Source organism: Manis javanica, chromosome 14 (genome assembly GCF_040802235.1).
Source record: "Manis javanica isolate MJ-LG chromosome 14, MJ_LKY, whole genome shotgun sequence".
Taxonomy (NCBI): domain Eukaryota; kingdom Metazoa; phylum Chordata; class Mammalia; order Pholidota; family Manidae; genus Manis; species Manis javanica.
In genome coordinates, this window is record NC_133169.1 from 90,795,053 (window position 1) to 90,812,737 (window position 17,685).

The following is a 17,685-nucleotide window of genomic DNA, read 5'->3' on the forward strand; positions in this document are numbered from 1 at the left end:
CATTGTAACCTTTTTAGGGAACGCGCCAGTTGCCTGCCCGCTTCAATTGTTATCTCTTGCTTACCCAAGCATGTCCACGTGACTTACCACGGGTTACATCCCCAGGCGTTCCCTGGCTGTTGCCCACTCCTAGTTATCTAACTTAGGGTAGGCGCATTTCTCAGAAGCCTCGGGTAATTTACACAAGAAAAAAACTGGGTGGCTCTCACTCTAGGCAGTCAGGTTAAGTGTCATTAGTTCTTCTTCCTGACTCTTGATGCTCTCTGCACCCCGTTACAATTCCATTGTACATGTGTACCCCATGTTCCCGATCCATTCATCTGCTGATGAACGCTTTGCTGTAGTTAATAACGCTGCAACGAATGACGGGTGCAGATATCTCTTTGAGCTGATCTCATTTCCTTTGTGTGCATACTTAGAGGTGAGTTCGCTGGCTCATACGGTAGTTCAATTTACATTCCCACCAGCAGCACGCAAGGTTTTCCTTCCGTCAGCACCCTTGCCAGCACTCGTCATCTCTTATCTTCTTGATAACAGCTATTCTCTCAGGTGTGAGGCAGGATCTCATTGTGGATTTGGTTTGCATTTCCCTGATGATTACAATGTATACAGCAGATACCATGTGCCCACGGGTCGTTTGCATATCTTCTTTGGAGTGATGTCTGTTCAGAGCCGTTGCCCATTTTTAAATCAGATTGTTTTTTTGCTATTCAGTTGTATGAGTTCCTTAGACATTTTGGATATTAACTCCCCTACAAGGTAAACGATTTGCAAATATTTTCTCCCATTTGTGGGTCACTAATTCCTGTTATTGGTTATTGATTGTTATGCTGTGCAGAGACTTCTGTAATCTGACATAATCCCACTTGGTTTTTGCTTTTGTTACTTGTACTTTTGGTGTCATTTCCAAAAACTTGTCGCTAAGACCAAGGTCAAGGAGTTTTTCCCTGTTTTCTTCTGGGAGTTAAGTGTTTTTTTGCTAATCATTTGTTTTGAGGGTGCTCCATACTCACCCACTGAGCACCGCGGTGGTAGGGGACCGCCGTCGGAGAGTTGCCTTGGGATGCGGGTCCTGCTCGAGCCTCGGGGCTGAGGAACGGAAGAGTGGGCAGCTGGAAAAGGAGTGCTCCTGGCGCAGGAGGAGGGGGAAGTGCAGGGCAGCACCCAACACCGCTCCACTGCTCCTCAAAGTAGTTTTTAAGAGTTTGCAGAAGAGAAATGTAACCGTTTTAACTCTGAGAAAGAGAGGAATTAGACCTTTTCCTTTCTTTCTTTCCTGCACTGTAACAGAGATGCTGTGTGGGGTCAAAGTCATCCTGCTGCTCTCTGGTCTTGAATTTGGGCTCCTCGGGCACCTCTCCACCCCCCACCTCTCCCCCTGGCATGTGGTCTGTCCTATTACAGACGCGTGACGTCCAGGGTGCAGCCAAGCAAGGGAATCCAAGGTTAGCGAGCAGAATGACACAGTGATCTCCCACCTGACCCTGGGTCGGACTCCATCGGCCCCTTGTCTGACTCAGGCTAGTTAGGGCCCCCCACCCAAAGTGGCCCCCAGCCTTTCTGTCTATTGGTTTCGCTGGGTAGGCAGTTAAGTCAGAGGTTGGCTGGAGTGAGAGAGGGACCGGCTTCCTGGTCGTGGTGAGTGGCACTAGCAGGCCAGGGAAGGTATGGGAGGATTTGTGGGAGGAGGGACGACATTGTGGGTCAGTCCGTTCTAAGGCAACGAGCGACTGCCTTGTATCTTATCTCCTCTGAGGCACCTGCTCTCTTGGGGGCGTTCTTAAGGGCTATGAACCAAGACTTCTCTCTGGTTATAAAATCCAGTAGTTAAACAAAGGGAAAGGTGGATATATAGCGCTTCTACAATTTGTCCCAACCTTACCTTCTACTAATTCCTCACACAAAACTCACTGTGTCCCCCAAAACTGTCCTAAAATATTCTGAATCTATGACTTTGTGCAAACATTGTCCCCTCCATAAAGACCCTTTTAAACTATTTAACTCCAACCAGTTCTTCAAAAGGATAAAATCCATTTCTCCTTCCTTTGAGAATCCTATTAGTAATAATGAATCTCTCCTTATAGACTAGGAAATATATGCTTTAAAGGTCAAATGAATGATTTAAAGCTCACACTCCACAATCAGATTGACTATGGTTCTGGTGTTTCTTACCAGCTTACAAACTCATACCTTTGGGCAAGTTCCTTACTGTTCCTGAGCCTCTCCTTTTCATCCACAAATGGAAATGGCAATAGGCTCTTCACCAAGGGACTGCTGTGAGGGTTTAAAGAGATCTAGGTCCATGGTAAATGCTCAGAATATGTTAGCTATTGTTAAAGTCACCTTTGCATCCTCAACTGCATCAAGCCTAAGATGAGAACAATAAATATGTGCTGGATTGTAGAGAACCGAGCGAGGGACCCTGCAGCTATATAGACATTTGACAGAATGCAAGGAAAGCGTCAAGAGGCGGCCAAGCCACTGCATTCAGACGACATGGTTGAAAGAACACGCATCCCTGGAGAGACCTCCACACACTCAGCTATTCCTCATGAAGTGTGGCTTTTGCTTCTTGCTGCCCCTGACTGGCTCCTTGTCCTCTTCCGCAGTTGTCTGAATTCTCATGTAATCTCTGGGCATTTGCTTTTCCTGCGTAAACCTGCTAACTTTCTTTGAATGAAACTCATTCTTGGTTGTTTGTTTCCCATCCATTTCACAGAATAATGCATAGGACTTTGTGGCTCAAACATTTCAAGAGGATGTATATTTTATTTTTGTCATTTATTAGAATATTGAAAAACATGGATACACAAAAAATTAATTGAAATAATGAATGCATCAATTGCACAACCTTTATTTTCTAGCTCCCAGAGAGAAAACAGCTAGAACAAGCAGAAAATTTCCGTACAACCACCTTGCTGCCCCTCAGGACCCCCCCTGGCTACATGCCCTTGGGGCTGTTCGTCCTGTGGACTAAGAACTTAATCAGTTGCCCTATCCTGTTCAGCCAGAAGCCGGTTTTACAAGATGATAGAAAACTCTGAAGCCAAATAAGGAGAGAGAGAAGGTGAGAAACCCAACAAACTTTTATTTCCACATTTCTTCTGTCCTTGAAGCTTATTTTATTTGGATGTCAGTTGCACCAGTTTTCATTGTTAACTGTATTTTTTGAAGACAGTCAGTTTTTTTTTTTCATGGTCCAACTGATAAATCTTCACAGCATCTTGGGTTTTGCCAAGTTGTAAATGGCTAATTTATTTCACATTTATTTTTCTGCCAGGGTTGAAGGGACATACCTGACTCTGTACTTAGCATGAACTTTAAGCACCTTTTTCACTACAGCGTTTATTCTCCCCAGTGATGTTGACTCAGTCAGAAAGCTCATGAATCATAGAAGGTAGACCACACTTGGCAGTTGATGTTATCTTCCTGTTATGTAGTGTGTGCAGAGGTGCATATCTGCAGCCCTCCTGCAGAACCGAGGAGCTTCCCCTGGCCGCTGAGAACACTGGAGACTCACAGAGCTCAGCAGAATCTTCTCTGGGTAATGCTCTCGGCCAGGGAGCTTCTTCAAAGCTCAAGGCCAAGCCCCCTCCCCAGGGTCTGATCACATCTCACCCTGATCAATGTGGGGTTATGAAAATTGGGTCCCTTGCCTCAAAGGGAACCACTCAGAAGGCTGTCTTATTTCTGTGGGATTGAACAAGGCCTTGGGACTGAGTTATAAGTAAATCCTCTCTCTTTTCAGCTCTATTTCTACCTCTTCTCAAATGTGTTGATCTGAGCGCTTCCTCATAACTTTCGCTTTAATGTCGGTTGAGGCGCAGCACACCACGGTGGCCACAGCAGAGGAATGCCGGGGTTGGTCAGGAGGCAGAGAGAGAGGGCGGGACTGTGAGCAAGAGAGAGATTCCCTTGGCCTTTCCAAGGGAAGGAACGAGTGAGGCGGGGTAAGCATCCTTAGGATGGGCTAGTTCATGGTAATTTCAGGGGGCTCTGGGACAGAGAGCCTGCCCTTCAGTGCCTGGTGCCTGGCCCTGCTCCCCGGAGGGAGTCAGGACCAGTGGTTGGAGGTGTGGTTCTGGACTGTTAAGTTTGCATTTGAAAAGCAAACTTGTGGGAAAACAGTTTCCTGTCTCTTAGAACTGGGCAGCCCATCCAGTGTTGGCAGGACTCCAGATGATAAAAAGCATCAGAATACAGAAAATAAAAGGCATGGTTAATGCAAGTTCCCGTGTAGAAATCTTCCTCTCAGAATCTATCTCCTGGGAACCAGACCTGAGGTGGCTTCCATCTCGATACCCACATACACAGTATTTTAAGCTCAAAGTCCTCCACATGTTGTACTGGGAAATGTTTAACAACTGATTTTTTGAAAGAGAAAAGCCTTAATCTGTAACATTTTCCAGTTTCCATGGTGTAATGCTCCCTTCATGGCTGATTTCAGGCATTGAAGTCATGTCACTGAAAGTGGACTTGGGAAGGGATCAATACAGTCAGTACTGGGGAATCGGTGCAAGCAGGCTCCAGTATACCACCTGGATCTTCCTGAGGGAGAGTAAAGGCAGTTCTGTCACGCATATTCTATTTGCAAAGCCAACTAGAGCAACATAAAATGCTACATAACTAGAACTTGATCTAGGAGTCTTCCCTACTCATTCCTTTCCCAACATTTCCCACCTGTTACGGGTTTGCAACCTGATTCCCGGGATGGGAGATGGAATCCCACTGGCAATAATAACCCAGACTTCAGCCATCTTACCAACACTGCCTCAGGCCATCTAGGGCATTGTGCAGTCTCCCTAAGGGTCCCTAGAAACTGCGTGGTGAATTAGACCCACTCAAGAACTGGTTGGCTCTTGGAGGATGTTGTCAGCGAGATGGCAGAATAAGAAGCCCTGGACTCTCCTTCCACCCCAAACACACTGTTTCAACAGCAATTCAGAAAAAAAATTCCCCTTGTGGGAAATCCAGAAGCTGGTTGAGAGGCTTCTGCCGCTTGCACAAGTGTGAAATCAAATGTAGCGAAGCCAGTGGGGACATTTAAGACGACCTCTCGGCAGGCTCCTTACCACTTGCACGGAGCCATATGCTGAGGAGGAAACTCCCCAGCTCCCAGTTTCTCACTGAGGAAGGCAAGAGATCCAGTTTCAACAGGAGAGCTCCCCAAAGGATGGCTCCTGTTTTGCCAGTCCTGTGGTGCTTGCAGGACCGGCGTGCTCCAGCTGCCTGGGGGGAAAACAGGTGGCAGTTTGGGCTGGCATACTCCGCGGCCCTTCCTTCTGGCTTAGCTCAGTGAGAGCACAAAGAACTCCAGCTCCCAGCTTCTCTCTGGGGAGGGGAAGAGTTGGGCCATGTGGCAAATGCCCCAGCTTTTCCAGGAGGCACTCAGAGGGCTGGCATCTATCCTGACTGCCTTGTGTGCTGACAGAACCCAGCACATGCCAGTCACCTGAGGGCCTATAAGAACGAAGCCAGTGTTTTAATCAAGAATGCGTCCAGTCGCAGCAGCCCCTCTCTCAGATGGGTATAGAGCAAATAATTGAAAAGCCACAGCTCCCAGCTTTCCCCTTGGGACGGAAGGAGTGTCACATGACCTAACTTCTCCTGGGGCAGCCTGAGGACCGGCTTCAGGCCCACTTGCCTCCAGCACGGACGGGATCCGGCATAAACTGAATGCCAGGGCTGTTAAGATTAAAGAGGCATCCACAGGACCAGGCTCCCTTGAATCCTTCCTTTCTGTTTCCAGCGTCTGGGGGTTTTCCGCAATCCCTGCCATCTCTTTCTGTGTGGACCCATCATTCGAACCCTTAGTCTTCACATGGGGCTCTCCCTGAGGGCTTTCACATCTGTCTCTGTGTCCCAACTGCCCCCTTTTTCAAGGACATCAATCATTTTGGTTTAGGGCCCACTCAAAGGATCTCATTTTAACGTGATTACCTCTGTAAAGACCTTATTTCCAAATACAGTCATATTCTGAGTCACTGGGGGTTCAACATTTCTATTTGGTGAGGACAAAATTCAAAGTGTAACAATCACAACAATTAATCATGCTAAATAGTTAAACAAGAAATATGAAAGAACCTGAACCAAGGCACACTGTAACCAGATCGCTTGAAACTGGTGAAAAGAGAAAGACCTTAAAATCAGCCAATGCAAACAGACACAGTACCTGCAGAGAAACAAAGACAGATTCTTTCACATTTCTTGGGCTTGGGGTTTGTTGAATTTTTTTTGGTTTTGCAGGCTTACAGTTTTCATCAACCTTGCAAAATATTCAGCCTTTTTTTTTTTTCAAATATACCTTTCTTTTTCCCTTTCTCTCTTCCTCTTTGGGGAGAATAATCTTGTCTTCATGTTAAGTCACATAAAGCTATCCCACAGTTAACTGATGCATTTCCTTTTTTTCTCCTGTATTTTCCTGTTTTATTTTGAATAATTGCTATTGTTGTATCTTCAAGTTTACCGAACTTTTTTACAACTTCATATCCAATTTCATTTTCCTAAAACTTAGTGAAAAATACAACAGAATGTAAGCAGTTAAAATAAGCACACTTACTAAACAGTGATCCATTTAAGCCAGATGAACCATAGAACATGAAAAGTAAATTCAGAAGTATAATTGCTTTAAAATAAACTTCTGCTTTTGTAAAATTTTACATCTATGTATATATTTTCTAGTGGAAGCAGAAATTCCCTCTAAAAAACATCTCTTTAAACTCTTGAGGTGCATATTAGAGCCACGAGCAATATCTGACATGTGACAATGCAGTGCAAGTCCCTCGTACTTGGCATTTTCCTAGTACAATACCATGACCAGGGTATATAATCACTGTGTGGTGCCTGGGTGTTCCAGTAAGAACATTATTTTCTTCGATATAGAGTGATGAATACATATTCTACAAGGGACAGTGAGCTTAATAATCCTATAGGGTATGTTTTGACATTTTCAAACTGTAGTGACTCAACTTTATTAAGGTCATATCTTATTTGCTGAATAATGGACAAAAGGACAGTATAATATAGTTTTAAATATTTTCCAGAAAGTCTGAACTAAAAAATCACGAAAAGTTGGAAAGACTAAATCACTGAAATTTTAAATATACCTTATAATCTTGTTTGTACAAAAATGCACGTTAAATACACCTGTCCCTCCTACGACAGGTTTGCATTGCTTCGGTCCACTTACGTGCCAATTTTTTCAAGAAATATATTGGAAAACTATGGGGAGATTTGTGACAATTTAAAAATCATTTTTTTTCTCTTGTTTACTTTATTGTAAGAATGCAGTGTATAATACATATAACATACAAAATATGCATTAATTGACCACTAATGCCACCAGTTAAGCTTCTGGTCAAGTGTAGGCTATTAGTAGTTAAGTTTTTGGGGAGTCAGAAGTTACAGATGAAATTTTGACTTTGTCTGTGGGTCAGTAACGACTAATTCCTGCATTGTTCCAAGCTCAATCGTATAAACATAGAGCAAGCAGGATAATTTTGTTCAAATCGTAAGTAATCATCAGTTTTACATATAAAAGTTTCTCAATTGTTATTTGTGAAAAAACAATACTGGATTGAATTATTATCCTTTGGCAAAAGGCCCTAAAAAGCTTACTGGGAGCATTAATCTGTTACATGATTAAATGCATTTCCTAATTGGAGACCACCTAAACATTGGAAAAAATTTTAAAAAATGAAAGGACAGTATGTTCATAAACCAACAAATAATTTGGCTGTGATATGTCATAAAACACAAAGAAATCCCATATAGCTGTACAATAAACATGTAGTATATACTCACGCTCACAGATGTGGGCACCATGCACGCACACACACCATCATAACACAGCAGCTGATGAGATGCAGCTTCCAGCTCAATGTTCGGCTTTGTGGTTCTTGTTGCTGGATTAAACGAATAAGCTCTTTGTCAGGTTCCCATTCTTGAAGACAGTGTGGAGAAGACCATGACTGCCTTCTTCAAGGTGTCCTTTTCTTCCTACAAGTGCAACCAAATCCCTTGCTGGTATTTCACATAAAGATAACCAGCCCTTTCTGGGGTTTCTGTTGGGATTAGCAACTCAGTTCTTGAAGACATTTGTCCCAAAACCATCACTTACAACAAGACCCTTGAAGGAAAAATTCGAGGTATCTTGTGAACTTCCGTAGCAAATCTCCAGCAGAAGCAAAAGAAATATTTTTAATGCTCTTTTTTTGGCTTCATCCCTTCCACAATCTCTTATCAGGTATTAAATGTACACCATCCTCTTGACTAACTCTAAGATAAGATGGTAGCAACTTGTAGCCCTTTGAATTTTTAGTAACAGGGAACTTCTTACCTAAAATATCTGAACTCTTTAATCCAGTCTTAAGAGGATTTCAAGAAACAGGTCTGATTATCAGTGGTGCGTCTGTAAGTTTGGTACTATTAATGTCTCAGATCTTCATACCCCTCCGTTTGTCATACACATTAAAAATGCTCTAGCTCTCTCCCTGACCACAGCTACAGGCTCTGTTGAAAGCTGTGTCATTCTGTGTTCAAAAGCATCTTTTTCCTGGTCTTTCCCCTAAACTGTTAGGGTAATGCATTTTGCCAATGGAGCAGAAGTGCCTGGAACAAGACATTTTGTTCCAGAGAATTTTTTAATTAAAGCAATTCCTGCTACTGTATCCGTTCCCTTGAAGTTAACCAAATGAATAGGCGCTTTGCCAGAAATCTCTTGGAAAGAGACTTCTCTGCAGCCCCAAGTCACATAACTTGTATACCAGACCATCTAGGTTATCAGCTAATTCTAACAGATATTTGGCCAATATTTTCTTCTGCTCTCCAGAACTTGTGGCCCCTGTAACTGAAGAAGGATCATCTCTACCCAAACTGTAAGCCAGAAACATTCTGAACCTGTATTTTCTGCTGTGAGGAGCACACCCCTCTGGGTGACAAGCCCTCAGGGACAGCTTTTACTTCCGTTGGAAGGCGTCCGTCATATTTCTCAAGAATGTAGTCCCACCCTTTTCATGGAAGATGTCATCTTGGAACGTTCGCTCATCTTCTACTCTCTAATGTCTTTTCTGTTATCCATTCTACCTGTGAACTTTTAGTTAAGACATTGTCATTTCCTCTATAAGTTTGACTTGGATCTCTTTGATATCCCCCCATGACTCTTGACAGAGTCAATCTTTCTTCCAGCTTGTTGAATATATGGAAAATTTGGAGCAATGTTTCCATATATGGCAAACTTTTATTTCTTATACTGGGTAATGGGTACCTGGTGTTTGCTTCACATTATTTGATAAATTTTACATTTGTATTTCCTGTAATTTTCTGCCGTGTATTATATTTCAAAATGAAAAGTTAATTGGTGTAAGAAATCATATTAGTTCCACATGTAAAACATCCAAAATCCAACCACTTTCCAATACCTCTACCGTTCCTACCCTGATCCAAGCCTCCATCATTCATTAGTTTGTTCATAGCAAAAACCACCCCACTGGACTCCTTTCTTCTGCCCTTGTCCCCTCTAAACTATTTTCAGTTCATACACTCACCTCACTGTTCTAAAATACAAGCTTGATCATGTCATTCCTTTCCTCAAATGCCCGGTGGCTTCCCATCTTATTCAGAGTCAAAGTCAAAGACTTAGGTTTACAAAGCCTTACGTGACCTGACATCTTCTTACCCTCTGACTCCTTTAAGACTTGTTCCGTCCACGGTAGCCTCACGAGCCTCCCTTGCCTGCTGCTAACTTACTGGGCGCCCACCTTCAGAGGCTTGTAGTTACAATACCCTTAGCCCCAAACACTCTTCCCACTGACACCCCCATGGCTCACTCCCTTACCACCATCAAATCCATATTCAGATTTTGTCTTCTTGGTAAGACTTTCCTGATTCCTTATTTAAATCAGTCTCCTTTCACTGGCAGCCCCATTCCCTTCTCTTTTTATCTATCTATTTTTTACACTGTATTTATCACGGTCTATCATACTGTGTCCTTTTTTATCCAGCTTTTGTTCATCTCCCTCATGCTGACCATCTACCGTGTAAGGGAAATGATTTCTCTCTTTTTAAGAAATTCATTGCTTGAAGCTCCTGCTCATATCAGCATCTCGCATGAAGTATGCATGTAGTATTTGTGGAACAATACTCTTAAGCCATTGTTCTCTGCTTTCAGGTAGCTTCTCCTTGAAATAAACAAAAAAAGCCTCCATTGTCTGTTTAGGTGGCTTGTACATACTGTGCAATTAAGAGCTGTTTGTTGAATGAATGAGTCCATGCCTAGCTAGTGGCAATGTAGGCATGTTATCCTAATGGTTACAGATGGGGAGTGGGAGCGCGCACTCTGACGTTCTATTCTTGGCCTTTTCCCTGCTTGCATCCAACACGCATGAATATTCATTAGCTGTTTATTTTGGGACGTAAATATCAAACACTCATTTCATAAACATGTTGGTATGGAAAACACTGGACAAGGTACCGCCGATTAAAATAAAGACCACGTTTCCTTCCAAGTTCCCAAAATATGCCTGCAAAATGAATGTGTGCCTGCCTCCTACAGCGCGCTGCTGAACGTGTATTTGCATATGCAGATGCCAGAATCTGCCAACAGATCAGTGAATTGCCGGTACAAAGAAGCCACTGAGGACATATTTCTCTTGTAAAGTCCAGTGCAGTTATATGGGCCACAAACGAAACGCATGCTGTTGGGTTTGCAGGAACAGGTTCAGAGACTAGAAATGATCGCTTAGGAAGGTCTAAATCTAAAGAACTGTCTGTGCTACAGGCCCCTGATTTCTTAAACAGGAGCTATTGCTTGATTTCCATGAAAATACGCTGCAGGTCAGAAAAATGACCTCTGTGCCTCCACCTAGCGCATCTGAAATGGCGGCACTCGCTCACCTACCTTTGATTGCGTGTTGCAGGCCAGAAAAGCAGCCCCGAGCTCTCGTCCCAGGGCAGCGTCCTCCCTGGCTGTGTTGCTGGCCAGCCTTGACCCTACTCCACATAGTGAAAGTCTCTTTGAAATACAGTGGTGGGCCTTGCAAACAGGGCTGTGAGTGGACTGGTCAATGCAGAGCATAGCAGAACTTCTATTTCCCACATTGTGAGGTCTATTTGAAATATTGGCAAAATGTCAGCGTGGGCATCTGATCTCACATCATCACTTTGCCAGTGGCGTGATGCTGGCCCAGAAAGGTGAGGTGACTAGTCCGGAGTAGTTATTGCAGGGAGCGATTAAAGCTCAGGCCACCTACACTCGGATACCGTGGTCTTCCCGCCGTGTTACTGTCACCCTCATGGGCCCACCAGTTAGCCACATTCACATTTTTTAAGAATTAGCTGAGGAGCAGATTAAAAATGTAGATCTTTGGGACTAGCCTCCCAGAAATTCTAATTTGAAAAGTCAGTTATAGAGCCTAGGAACTATGCTCTAGCGTGTATCTCAGGTAAATCCGATAGAGATGGCATCAGGCCACCTCTTGAGCAATTCCAGTACCTGGCAGGGTATCATGGAGAAGATGTACAGTCTGTAGGTTGGCATCACCATGCGAAGCCAGAAGACCTAGGTCTGTAATCTCAGCGTTGCCACTTCCTAATCATGTGCATTTGAAATGAGTTCATGATTGAGCCTGAGTCTCAATTATCTTACACGTAAAATGGGAACTGCCTGGGCTGTTGTGAGAATCATATACATATATAAGTGTGTATGTGTGTATGTGTGTGTATAACACATTGCCTGGTACATAGTAAGTGCTTAATAAAACTATGTTGTTATTAACAAAATATTCATCATATACCTCAAACTTTTAAATGTTATTCACCTAGTGAGTGGTATTTATATTTTGAGAGAGCAACTAAATCATTTCCTAGTTTCCCATTTTATGTGTACTATGTGTATGTGTGTTTGTGAATATATGACATGTAATATCCTATAGGTAAAAACAGGCTTTCCTTTGTTGTGCCCTGGGCCCCTGACTGCTTCTCCGTCAGTCCTACCAAATCTACAACAACAGGGGCTGAAAGAGCAGGTATGGTACCAGTAAGACTGCTATTGATTCTTTAAAATGTTATTTTCTCTTTCCTTCCAATGGGCCTTAACTAAAATGGCCAATGGCATACAATAAGCCTGGTGGGAACTCACATTTCTGATTGAGAGGAAATGCATTTAAGTAATTTAGACATTTCAGTATGTACATTCCTTCCCAGGCTAGAGGTCTTTCCGTCCAGTAAGCTTGTCAGGTGCGGTGGAAATATATTCAACTCAGATTGTCATTTATATGTACAAGGCTACAGGATACTAAAAACGTCTACCAAGAGATACAGTAAATAAGGGCTTCAAATCATCCAAACTGGTGAGTCAAGTGCGACTTTATCATCAATTGTCTAAAATAACTTGATTGCAAAGATTCTGAGGATAGATGGTGGGAATAAACTCAAAGTGACAGCCATGCCAAGAAAAATGGAGATGGATGTCTGAGAATTTGGGGTGAGTGACTTTGGCGCTGAGTGCCCCAAATAGCACTGATGACTGAGCAATCACACGCTCTGTGATGGACTTTAAGTTGTTATTAAAAAGTCTTGAGAGTAGCTATCAGTCGGCTTGGCTACAGTGAGGTGCTTTATTACTGAAAAGGGCCCTAAATATCCCGTTCTGATTGGTGGTGACAGCAGTAATGACCCTAGTGTTAGCAATGGTGTAGAAGGGTCTCTGTTTTTCTTCCGAAAACTTAAATAGATTGCACGGCACTCCAAATGAGAGCAGGACCTCGGAGTTAAGGAAGACCGAGGTGTGAATCCAGTTCGGTACTTCCTGGTTGTGTAAAGCTGCGCACGTTGTTTGGAATCTTTTAATTTCGCTTTTCTCATCTGTAAAAGAAGAATAAACCTCTGACTTTAAAGGTTGGCTTATATAATTAAATTAAATTAAATTAAATTATATAAAATATAGTTATTCAGTGTAATTTAATTATATAAAGTACCTGAGTCATAATGAGTCATAAGAGATAATAAATGCTTCCTCCTTCACAGTAGTATTAGTGGTAGTAAAAATTTTAGAAGTAGGCTGGTTTTCTCTTTTTTTTTTTGATGATGTAGCCAAATTCTACTTTAATCTGTCTTAATGTAATATTTACATTTTTTGAATGATATCCTACTCAAAAATGAATTTTCCCAATGAAAATGAATAAATGATGAAAATGTCTAAGAGGGGGAAGGATTCAGAATAGTTCAGGTTACTTTAACACATTAAGACCAAGAGAATTCATGTATCAGAGCCCATGTAATATGTGAATGTGTCTCATCTATATTTATTATTACACATTTAGGGTAATAGAAGGTGGGGTCTCCATCTGAACCTGCTTAACAACAAATAATAAACTCCAAACATTTTTATCCATTTATAAAATCTGTTAAATGCCAAGCCCTTGGGCAGAGTTCTTAGATTACTAATTGCTATTAATTTCTCCCTAGATTGGTAAAATATAAGAAAGCCAAAGGTTCCCGCGGGCAGACAGTCCTTATGAGTGTATTTCATTTTCTTCTCAGGTACCCTCTTGTCCTGTTATTCATCCACCTTTGGACCCATCAAACTTTACTTGCTGGAAGGAGCTTATTTAAAATGATATGGCTTTGTAAATCCTCTTCTCAAGGAAATATATTTGTAGACTCAAAGAATAAGTCTCTCTATATTTAATATTTAGATTCAAGTAATGAAGGATTACTAAATGAAGAATTAAGGGTATACAATTTCAAACTTTAAAAAATAAATGGCCATCTTTATATACATGTACAAAAGTGGTACTCCATATACTTATTTTTAATCTGTTCATATTTTGACCATTTCTATTTCACTGTATTTCTGCATCATAGTTTTAATAGCTTTGAGTTATTACATCTATAGAAGGACCTTATCATTTTTAATTCATGTCCTATGGTTGGAAAGGCAATTGTTCCTAAGTTTTGGCTTCTAAGATCTAATAGAGATTAACATTTTTGAAGATCAATCCTTTCCGAGTTTCATGATGAATTTCTTAACGTTCTAGAAGTAAAATTGTTGGGTCAAATGGTATGAAAATGTTTAAGATATAGAGACATATTATCAAAGTTACGGAGAATAAGCACTTGCCCCCTGACCTTGCTGTCACTACATACTATCATTAGAAACAAGTGAACTGACTCACAGTATGTGTTTCACCCTCTTATAAGACCAACTTCTAGTAATGACAGAACGTCATTGCCTGCTCTGTTGAATGCCTGTTGTAGTTTCCAGCTGTGCCCAAAGCTAGAGTCAGCAGCCATGAGCACGTCCAAGCTTGATTAGAGCACCATGAAAATTCAGTGACGTAGGAGGGCTTACATTTTGCTTCTGTGCTAATGAAGACATAATTTAACAATTTCGAAGGGCCAGAGCCCATATATGTGTTTTTCTATTTTAACAGGGGCAATACACACTTACAAATAATGTCATGATGCTGCTAGAAATGGGATGATGAGAAGATAAGGCCTGTCCCAAATGTCAGCATGTACAAAAAAATTCAATTACCACTATAATCAGATAAGGCCTTTTTTCTCCTCGTGGGCAATCGGCTATTTTAAAAATAGTGGGGTTTTTTGTTTGTTTTTAGCTATGAAAAGCAAAATCAATTCTTGCTTTATTTTTATCTAAGATACTTATGAAAACAGGGACATTACGATTAGCACACATAATGTAGGGGGGCACGGGGTAGGCAGTATAACACAGAGAAAACAGTAGTAACTCTGTAGCATCTTAGTACACTGATGGACAGTGACTGTAATGGGGTATGTGGTGGGGACTTGAAAATGGGGGGTATCTAGTAACCACAATGTTGCCCGTGTAATTGTATATCAATGATAGCAAGATAAACAAAATTTTCTTTAATTTGTCAAGAGGGTACATCTCATGTAAAATGTTTTTACTATAATAAATTAATGCATAGCACATACCCTTTGACCCAATAATGCTACTTCTAGAATGTATTTTATAGAAAGAAAAGCACTCATATATAACGACAACAAAAATAGATACCTACAAAAACATTTTTCCCCTTCTGTAATCTGAAGTGGAAAAAATAGGCTGCAGTTGCTTTATTTTAATTGCCCATGGTTGTACTGGAACTTGAAGAAACGTGGTTTCAGAGGCTTCAATTTTGTAAGAAATGATCTGACAGGAATAGTTGGACATAAACTCTATTATCACATCCTTATGAAATAATGGCAAAATAAGACAAAAACCGTATAAATGCTGTAGTTGCTGATGTCTGCCGCCCAGGCCCCTGCCTCTTCCCACCCTGCCCCTCCTCTCTCAGCAGCCGCCTGCACACAAAGCTCCCGGTCTGCTGGCCCATGGCCCTCAAGGCCGTATCTCTGACCCAGGACTCACTTTTGGAGCTCCTGCGTATTCAGTGGCCTCTTGCCGTCTCAGCTTGCAGTTCCCCGGCGCCCATAAAACACAAGGGTCTGAAATCCATAAGCTTCTCCCTCAAAACGGGAGAAGTCTCTGCGCTCATAGAATGGCATTTCTTTCCCTCCTATTACTTGGCTCGATTTTGTGATTACACACCTGTGAGTTGGGATTATTTGATCACTATCTGGCTGATAAGCCCTCTGAGGATGGAGACTCCATTAGTTTACTAGGGGAGCTGTAACAAGCTCCCACAGAATGAGAGGCTTAAGCCACAGAAATGTACTGTCTCTGCTCTGGAAGCTGCAAGCCTGAAATCTGGGCGTCAGCGGGGTTCCGTCCTTCCGTGGCCTGTGAGGGAGGCTGCGTAGATGACTGACTTCTCTGTGTGACTCTTCACATCATCTTCTGCCTGTGTGCATGTGTCTCTGTGCCCCAATTTCTCCTTTTTATAAGGACACCATTCATATCGGATTACAGCTCACCCTACTGACCTCAACCTTAACTAGTTACATAGGTAATGACCCTGCTTCCAATTAAGAATATGTTCTTATGTACTAGGGATTGGAGCTTCCATATATAAATCTGGGGGGACATACTCAACCCACAAAAGGACCATGTCTGTTTGTCTACCAGTGTGTCTCAGAACCATAAATCAGCCAATAGGCAAATAATGATTCTTGGCATGCATATAGCCAGAATTACCAGGAGCAGGCATTTCCTCCTTAACATGGCAGGATTATTCCTGCATTTTCTTCTCTTCCATTTTGAACACACTTAAAAACTTTTTTTTTTAAACACAGACTAGGGGTACATTAAAAGAGAAAGTTTCATAGTACAAAAGTTTTATAGTAACTGAGACCCTTACCTGAATTCCATGATGGTGACGGCAACAGAGAGGCTATCCTTTGTGGGAATTCAATACATTTCTATCGAAGAGAAACAGAGACCTGGGGTGATGACAGAGACAGGGAAGAAATGCTATTCCCAGAGGCTTTATGAATTTGAAAATACAGCCAGGGGTGTGGGCAGGCAGCAGGGCTGCTTCCTTTATGCCTGACACACCAGATGTGACATGGCACATTTCTCAAAGATTGCTGCAGTGTATCACCTCCCACCCCAGGGCTCAGCTGTGATGGGCTTTTGTCCCTCCCCCGCAGAGGCAGATCTGAACAGGCCCTGTGGCTGCTTGGGGCAATAGAATAGAGCCAAATGAACACGGAGCCGGCTGGGAGGGGAGCCTGCAACTGGCCCAGCCATTCTCACATTCTTCTCTCCTGGAAGGCAAGCACCATGTAAGAAATGTGACTGTCCCAAGGCCACCGTGCTGTCAGAGGGCTAAGCCACATGGAGGGGTCCCCAGAAGATAAGACACTGTGTGGAGAGAGCGAAAGAGGGCCAGGAGTGCGGGACGGGGCAGATCTGTGGGCTGAGACACCACTGCGGATGCCAGCCCAGCTGAGCCTTCACAGGGCCCCACCCAGGGGTAAGTGGCTGCAGCCCCCTGCGAGGCCTTGAGGAGAGCCACCCCTCAGGGCTGTGAGAGACAATAATAAATTGCTGTTTTGGGACCCTCGGTTTTAGGGTGGTTGCTTTTGCAGCACTAAATAAGCAGAATCACCCAGTGCGTGTCCAGCAAACAGCAGGAACTAAGCGTATTCTTCTCGTAGATGTATCCCTAGGATCCAGAGGGAATCAACATAAAAAATACAGAGAAATGGATCTTATGTACAATATGTGAAAAGCCTCATGTTTTAAGTCTGCGGTCTGAATGCTTTGCCTTTGAAAAGCCACCTTCCCTGGAAGGTGTTCAAGACGCTAAGAGCGTGACCTTGAAGGTCTCTTCCCGTGGTCAGGCCGGCAACCAGCTCCGGCCTCAGGAACGGCAGAGCCTCTGGGAGGGGATTCCTCATCCAACGACAAGAGCCATGAAATAATTCGTTGGTTGGCAGCTGGCACCCGAGAATTTTATTAGTAGAAAGTGCTAAGATCTGAGGAGAAGGCATTTAGCCTTTCAATGCGATGGCCTGTCAAGCAAGGGGTTACTCTCTTCATTCCCCACCCCAACCCCAAATCAAACCCCACTCGGGATCATTTGACTAAATACAATATTTTTATATTAACTGATCTGAGTGATGAACAATCTATAGCTGGAGATTGACTGCTGGGAAATTACTCAACCTCTAGTTGCCTTAGTTTTCACCTGTTTGGGAGGCTAGAATGATAAAGAGAGAAAGCTGTTTCTTTATTGATCAGCTTTGCCTAGGATT

The 17,685-nt window shown here is 42.6% G+C and overlaps 1 long non-coding RNA gene and 1 pseudogene across 1 annotated transcript in view; one reads left to right on the forward strand and one right to left on the reverse strand.

Annotated features, from left to right (window-relative positions):
• The window catches only part of LOC108393124 (uncharacterized), a 372,560-nt gene that overhangs the window by 299,308 nt on the left and 55,567 nt on the right, over positions 1–17,685 (forward strand). The window lies entirely within an intron of this gene.
• The window catches only part of LOC108393122 (nicotinamide phosphoribosyltransferase pseudogene), a 46,774-nt pseudogene continuing 37,288 nt past the window's right edge, over positions 8,200–17,685 (reverse strand).